General features: G+C 46.7%; 1 long non-coding RNA gene across 5 annotated transcripts in view; it reads left to right on the top strand.

The window, feature by feature from the left end:
- Window positions 1-3,942: 3,942 nt before the first annotated feature.
- LOC128578326 (uncharacterized) overlaps window positions 3,943-6,767 on the top strand; it is a 106,644-nt gene continuing 103,819 nt past the window's right edge. For all 5 annotated transcript variants that reach the window (XR_008377698.1, XR_008377701.1, XR_008377699.1 and 2 more), the window contains exon 1: window positions 3,943-4,107. This is a non-coding gene — a long non-coding RNA (uncharacterized LOC128578326). The remainder of the gene's footprint in view (window positions 4,108-6,767) is intronic.

The following is a 6,767-nucleotide window of genomic DNA, read 5'->3' as shown; positions in this document are numbered from 1 at the left end:
CTGGGCATTGAACAACTTTAAGAAATCCTAAACTTGCTAAAGGAACCGAACTTTCATGATCTATTTCCAAGCACACAGTAAAGTGTGAGGAGTCGCTTGCCTAATTCGCTTGGCTGTCTTGCAGCACGGCAGCAAAGCACTCGAGTTCAGTGACCTTTGTGCCATATTCACATTTCCTGTCTCCTTGACTTTAATGACTTTTGTGCTGTCTTGAAAGGTAGTATCTTCTGTCAGGACACAACTCAAACAGCTGCTGGGCGGCCTCTCCTGGCATGCTTCTGGGGGTGCAGGTATTGCAGAGGCACCAGGCTAGTTTTCTTTTTTTTTCTTTTCTGTCTTTCTTTCTTTTTTTTTTAGTTCTGCAGCTTCATATGCATTACACCAGGGGGCAGTGTCTGTCTACGGACAACCAGTTTTCCGGAAGGGTCCAATGTGGCTTTGGTCTCTTTGACTGTGGTGCCTCACCCACCTAAACTGGTAGAAGGAACACCAGGCAAATGTTCCGCAGTTCATCATAAGTCCTTAGAAGATCTAAGCTCCACAGAACCAAAATCTGAGGGTAGGAACAGCATGAAACTTGTTCAAACTAGCAGAGGACGCTAGTAGATGGTCACATGTTTTGGAGTCATGATAAAGAAGCTTGTATAAACACCATAGGTTCTCATCACGGCTGAACCCCTGGTGGTGGAAAATATGAGTGCTGGTCTTAATGACTGTAATGCAATAAACTCTTCACTAATGCTTATGGTGTGAACTTCATCACTTGCTTATGGTATGGAGATTAGAAGAACCAGGTATCATTTCAATCACATCTCATCAAAAGGTAGTCTTCCTGTGAATTTCCTGCAGCAGCACGGCCAGCAGGAAGCACAAGTACATCTGGTAGATGCCCATCTCCCCCACGGCCTGGAACGCCTCCTCCACCTCCATGGCCCGCCGCGCGCCCCGCCACAAATTTTGATATAAAGATGGATCAATGAGTTTTTTCTTGATGCAGCTACATTATAAAATTTTCCATCAGTCTTTTACCATTTTTTTTAAATCTATGTCCCAGTTTACCTCTTTATTATTGATATGCAATTCACATATTTTATAATTCACATCATTAAAGTGTACAACTCGTTTTTAACATATTCACAAAATTAAGCATTCATTACCACAACCAATTTTAGAACATTTTTTTGTCACTCCAAGAGGAAAGCCCACACCCATTAGCAGGCATTGCTCATTGCCCTTCCGCAATCCCCTAGCAACCACTTAATCACTCTCTCTCTGTATAGATTTGCATATTGTGAACATTTTGTGTGAATGGGATAATGCAATATGCATTCTTTTGCATCTGGATTCTTTAATGTATTATACTATTTTAAACATTAATTCCATGTTGTATCATGTATCTGTACTTCATTCCATGTTATGGCTAAATAATAATCCATTGTATGGAAATACCTGGTTTTGTTTAAAGGTTCATCACTTGGACATTTGGCTTGTTTCTTCTTCTGAGTTTATATGAAGAATGTTCCCACAAACACTGTGGTACAAGTTTTTGTGTGAGTATCTGTTTTCAGTTCTCTTGGGCATAGACCTAAAAAAGGAATTGCTGAATCATGTGGAAACTGTATGTTTAACTTTTTTCTTTCTTTCTTTTTTTTTTTTTGAGAGAGAGAGAGACAGTCTCTGTCACCATGGATAGAGTGCCATGGAGTCATCATAGCTCACAGCAACCTCCAACTCTTGGGCTTGAGTGATCTTCTTGCCTCATTTTTTCTATTTTTTAGTAGAGATAGGGTCTCACTCTTGCTTCGGCTGGTCTCAGACTCCTGAGCTCAAGCAATATAACCTCATCCCCTCACAGAGCTGGAATTACATGTGTGAGCCACTGTGCCCCAGCTATATGTTTCACTTTTTATGGAAGTGCCAAGCTGCTTTCCACGGTGGCTACATTTTACTTTCTCACCAGTAGTACACGAAGGTCAGTTTCTTCACATGCTCACCACACTTGTTATCTTCCATTTTATTTTTATACTAGCCATTCTAGTAAGTATGAAGGGTATCTCCTTGTGATTTTGATGTGTATTTGCCTAAATAAATAATGATATTGAGCATCTTTTCTTGTACTAACATGCCATTTGCATGGAGAGAACAGGGAAGTTGCAGTATGAGGGCCTGGCTGTGGTGCCCTGGTTTACCTCAGCAATGCCAATTAGCTTCTGTGGATACCGGTTTCCTGGCACAATGAGTAGTTATTGAATAGTGTCTCTTAAGGGAATGGGGGCAGAACAAAGACTATGACTTGACTCTCTGTGTGGGTCATGCCATTAATTGAAAGAGGAGAAAAATAAGAAGGAATCCAGAGGCTAGCAGGTGAGATTCATGGTGCAGGGCTTTTTCAGGTATTTCCACCTGGGGAGAAGGCAGAAATTCTTTTATCATTTTCTTTTTTTTTTTTTTTTTTTGCAGTTTTTGGCCAGGTCTGGGTTTGAACCGGACACCTCCAGCATATGGGACTGGCGCCCCACTCCTTTGAGCCACAGGCATCACCCTCTTTTTATCATTTTCTACAAAGCGGAGCTGTAGCAGAGTGGTAACCCCTATCCCAAGTCTCCTTCACCAGTTGGAGCCAGCTGAGTTCTATGAGATTCCCCATATTAACCTGAAATGAAAAAAGCAGCTGCCTGGCCAGAATAAAGCAACATATGTCCTATTTATTGCCCTCCACCTGTCCTGATATTGCACATCCAATGCTGTCCAAACAACAAAGGAATGGGCAAGAAAAAAGAGTTGGGAGTCCACCCCAGAACCCAAGCCTGCCAGCAGCTAGTCAGCAGGTGGTCTTGAGCATGGGCTGGGCTAAGAGTGAAAAACAGGCAGGAAGTTCTGAAGAGATGGAGGTGGTGAAAAGCTGATTGTACTGCCTTTACTGGTTGTACTGCAGAGGCCCTAGATATCTTTTACAAGTGTTTCTTTTAAGGGTGTTTACACTGGAGAGTAAACCAAGACAGGGGAGATTTCAGTTTTCATTTAAAGCACTCCTATATTTGTGACTTTTTCCATAAAATCAGTCAAAGACTACATTGTCAGTAGAAATAAAAAAGCTCCAAAAATTAACTCCACAGTCAATTGTTTAGCAAGTGACTATTCTGGAATTTTCCCACAGGGCATGGGAGGTCCCTAGGCTAGTATTTTACAAGATTCTTCATTTAGATACCACTCTCCTTGGGGGAAAAGGTGCTGGGAAGATAGATACCTCAATGTAACACTTCTCCTTTCTGAGTGGTGTCATCACCAGTTACCTTCATTTTCCTCTATACACTATTACTTGGCAAGAGAGGTGTGTCCTTTAAACAAGATATGGCAGAAGTAAATCAGGGCATTGGTCAGACAGGGAAAACCCGTGAGTTACTGCAACTCCTTGGAAATCAGCACATCAACACTACCTAGGTTCATTGGACCCCCTGCAGTAGCCCTAGAAGGCCAAACAAGAAGCACTAACTCCCAGCAAATACTTTGGCAAAAGGCAGATTGAGATAGGGCACTGGCAGTGTCTGGTATAGGGAACTCGGCTGTCACCTGGGGGTGGGAGCGATTAAGCCTTTTGAAAACTGCAAGCATATGAATGAGATAAATATTCTGTGATACTGTTTCTTATAAATTCTTTCACCTCTAAATACTTTTCAGAATGTCAAGCAAAGAATTTTTGTCTTTTATTGTTCTATCTCAGTCATCCTTTGCCTGCTTGACAATAGTGACCCTACTCCAAGGGAAACAGATTGTCCTGAGCAACTGGCAAAGATGAGAGGTTTCCCACCTGACTTTCTCAAGCCCACTTCCCTCCGCCCCTTCAAGCCTGCGGAACTATAGTAGTACATCACACTCCTCCCCTAGGCGGGGCCCACCACAGAACCCGGATTCCCAGCACTTCCCTTTCGCTTCAGTCTACACCCCCTCCAGGGAATAGGAGGCAATCGCGGTGGCCAGAGAGGTGGCTGCATACCCTGGGCCAAGCCAGCATCCGATTGCCGCAGGGGGTGCATCAGGGTCCATCCCTCCCTAACGCCCGAATTGGAGCTGGTCGGACATTTCTTGCTGGTGCGTGTCCTCAGCCAGGTGGGTCTCCTGCGCTTTCCTTTTCCTTTTTTTTTTTTGCCTTTCATTTCCCTAATGGGGGATAACGTGGGGGCAAAGACCGGACCATGAATGGCCTTTCTGGAAGCTAGCAGGGCACTGACTACACACCTTACAGAGCATGGACAGTTCCGGGCAATGGTGTCTGCAGCCGCGATGATTCGGGCGTTCAGTGCGGATCTCGAGGTAAAAGCGGGCGGAAACAGCCTGGTGCATCGGCCTGGGTATTGCTGAGTATTATCTACTGCCTAAATTTTGTGGTCTGGCAAGTTGGGTAAAACGTCCACGTTTATCCCCTCGGACTTGCCCCATCCGTAGGCCTCGCAGCATTTTTCTCTGGCCAGAGGGCGGCAGAGGGCGGTGCCGGCGCATCGATTTTGTTGTCTTCCGAAGCACATAGCCCTGTACGGAGTATCTGTCTGCTAAGATGGTTTGGATTAAGTGATTATTACACCACAAGGACACGGTACTCAGAAGGGCTGGGCTCCCCGGAGTTACCCCCTAGATAAAGAACAATTTCTGGCCAAGCACGGTGCCTCACGCCAGTATTCCCAGCACTCAGGGAGGTGGAGGCGGGTGGATTGTCTGAGCTCTGGAGTTCCAGGCCAACTTGGGCAAAGCGATGACACTCTCTACTAAGAATAGAAAAACTAGTCAGGCAAAGGCACAGGGTTCCCTAGTCCCAGCTGCCGGGGAGGTTGAGAGAAGAGGATTGCTTGAGCCCAAGAGGTTGCTGTGAGCTATGACACCATGGCGCTCTACCCAGGGTGACAGAGTGAGACTAGGAAGGAAGGAAAGAAAGAAAAGAAAAACCAACAATTTCGTTCCTTTAATGAATTTCCTACTGAAAAGAAATACTGCTGCATTTCCACATATGAATTTAACAACATAGGAGGACAAGTCCCTAAATTTTCAAGGGCTTTTGCATTTTTATCTTTCTGCTGTTCGCTGAAATAGGTTGTGTGTGATTTTTGATAGCCCTTCTTGTGCCTCCCCTAGGCAGGGAAACAGCACCAATAGATTCCCAGCACTTCCCCTTCCCTTCAGTCCACACCCCCTACAGAGAATAGGAGACAGTGGTGAGAGTGGGAGATGTGATTGCCTACCCTGTGCCACCTGGGAATCTCATTCTTGAAGGGTACACCACCCCAAACGCTCGAGTTGGACCTGGTCAGGCCTTTCTGCTGGTTGGCACCCTCAGCCGCTTGGATCTACAACGCCTCTCTTTTCCTTTTCTTGTCTATCATTTCCCTGATAGGGGAGAACCCAGGCGGCGGACTTGGCCATGAGTGGCCTTTCCGGGACTTATCCCGGCACTGGCTACCCACCCTAGAGTGTATGGACAGTCACTTCCCGGCTTAAAACCACGTGCGATGGTGGCTGCAGCCGCGAGGGTTCGGGGCGTCTGGTGGGTACGCGAGGTACCAGCAGAACGACGCAGTGCCCCGTGGATCGATCGGCCTGGGTGTTGCTGAAGATTTGCTGCTGCCTAAATTTTGTGCGCTGGCAAGTTAGGTAAAACCTCCATGTTTATCCCCTCTGGTCTTCCCTATCAGTACCCTCTGGCAGCATTTTTCTGCGGCAAGAGGGCGACCGAGGGCGGGGGCAGAGGGTGCGCCGGGTTTGTGCGCACAACCCCCTGTCTACTGACTAACGTGGCGGGAGGAGGATATCCCTGCTCAGTAGGTTTAGATTAAGTCGTTGTTACACCGCAAGGACACCCTACTCAGAGGGGCTGGGCTCCCTGGACTTTACGCCTAAAGAACAATTTCTAGCTCAGCATGGTGCCTCATGCCTGTAGTTCCTGCACTCAGGGAGGTGGAAGCGGGTGGATTGTCTGAGCTCCAACCGGAGTTCCAGGAGATGAAGCAAAGTGAGACGCTCTCTACTAAGAATAGAAAAACTAGTCAGGCATAGGGACAGGGTTCCATAGTCCCAACTGCCCAGGAGGCTGAGAGAAGAGGATTGCTTGAGCCCAAGAGGTTGCTGTGAGCTATGACACCATGGCGCTCTACCCAGGGTGACAGAGTGAGACTCTGACTCAAAAAAAAAAAAAAAGAAAGAAAGAAAACAACAAATTCGTTCCTTTAATGAATTTACTAGCGAAAAGAAATGCTGCTGCATTTTCACGTATGTATTTAACAACATAGGAGGACAAGTCCCTAAATTTTCAAGGGCTTTTGCATTTTTATCTTTCTGCTGTTCGCTGAAATAGGTTGTGTGTGATTTTTGATAGCCCTTCTTGTGCCTCCCGTAGGCGGGGAAACAGCACCAATAGATTCCCAGCACTTCCCCTTCCCTTCAGTCCACACCCCCTACAGAGAATAGGAGACAGTGGTGAGAGTGGGAGATGTGATTGCCTACCCTGTGCCACCTGGGAATCTCATTCTTGCAGGGTGCACCACCCCAAACGCCCGAGTTGGACCTGGTCAGGCCTTTCTGCTGGTTGGCACCCTCAGCCGCTTGGGTCTACTACCCCTCGCTTTTCCTTTTCTTGCCTATCATTTCCCTGATGGGGGAGAACCCAGGCGGCGGACTTGGCCATGAGCGGCCTTTCCGGGACTTATCCCAGCACTGGCTACCCACCCTAGAGTGTATGGACAGTCACTTCCCGGCTTAAAACCTCGCGCGACGGTGGCTGT

This window comes from Nycticebus coucang, chromosome X, assembly GCF_027406575.1.
Source record: "Nycticebus coucang isolate mNycCou1 chromosome X, mNycCou1.pri, whole genome shotgun sequence".
NCBI lineage: Eukaryota > Metazoa > Chordata > Mammalia > Primates > Lorisidae > Nycticebus > Nycticebus coucang.
This window is presented reverse-complemented; position numbering and strand designations above follow the sequence as displayed.